The sequence below is a fragment of the Amphimedon queenslandica genome, unplaced genomic scaffold (genome assembly GCF_000090795.2).
Source record: "Amphimedon queenslandica unplaced genomic scaffold, v1.1 AMPQUscaffold_13242, whole genome shotgun sequence".
NCBI lineage: Eukaryota > Metazoa > Porifera > Demospongiae > Haplosclerida > Niphatidae > Amphimedon > Amphimedon queenslandica.
This window is the reverse complement of record NW_003546522.1, coordinates 1-793: the sequence shown is the minus strand read 5'-3', so window position 1 is coordinate 793 and position 793 is coordinate 1. Positions and strand designations below refer to the sequence as shown.

Sequence of the window (793 nt, the reverse complement as noted above, 5' to 3'; positions counted from 1 at the left end):
TGAGTAAAGCACAGGTACATATACATGTGCATGAATGCCATTGCCACCTTGTCTCAAATAAACAAATTATCACAGCCATCACCATTACTGAAAATCATTACTTTTCTGATAAATTTGAATTACCATTACAATTCATTGCTATGCACCTCTCTTTCTTTCTACCCTTTTTCCTTCTTTAGTGCCTCAATCTTGCAATGTACCTCTATCTTGCAATGGACCAAGGTACTACTGATGTCATCACATAATGAGTCTTACATAATTCAAGTAAGCTCCAGTACATATTTCCCTTTTTATGTTTCTTTTCTGTGGTTTTAGGACAAAGGCGTCAAGACAACACTAAGACTAAAAACTGATTTATTAAATTATTGTGTTTTTTATAATTATTATTGTTCAAATGGAATATTTGGCACTGTGCAGCAAATGACCTTCAGTAAGCAACACGCAGCATAAAAGTGCAAATGAATTATTGTTGTACCATACATTGTCAGTTGTATTCTTGTATGTTATTTTTTTATTTAAGTTACCAAAAAATTTTTTAAAATATAATTATTTGTTACTACTATATATGCAGCAAAGGCATGCAATATAAAGCAGTTCATGAGGCAAGGTCCTTTGACTTGATCCACTCCAAAGATCAGAGATGTAGCAATACACAAGTTGCGTAATGATCAATGATTTTTTTCAAGTATGTTAGCAGTGCAATTCTGACTGTTGTCTGGTATCAGCAGGTAGGCATGCACGATTACTAGTTTTGAAAAATAAAAGTACTAATATTGAATGAACAACTACAGAG

The 793-nt window shown here is 32.8% G+C and overlaps 1 long non-coding RNA gene across 1 annotated transcript; it reads left to right on the top strand.

Annotated features, from left to right (window-relative positions):
• Nucleotides 1–46: 46 nt before the first annotated feature.
• LOC109584140 (uncharacterized) lies at nucleotides 47–421 on the top strand. Its single transcript, XR_002185866.1, has 2 exons — nucleotides 47–264; nucleotides 316–421. It is a non-coding gene; the product is annotated as an uncharacterized LOC109584140 (long non-coding RNA).
• Nucleotides 422–793: the final 372 nt, after the last annotated feature.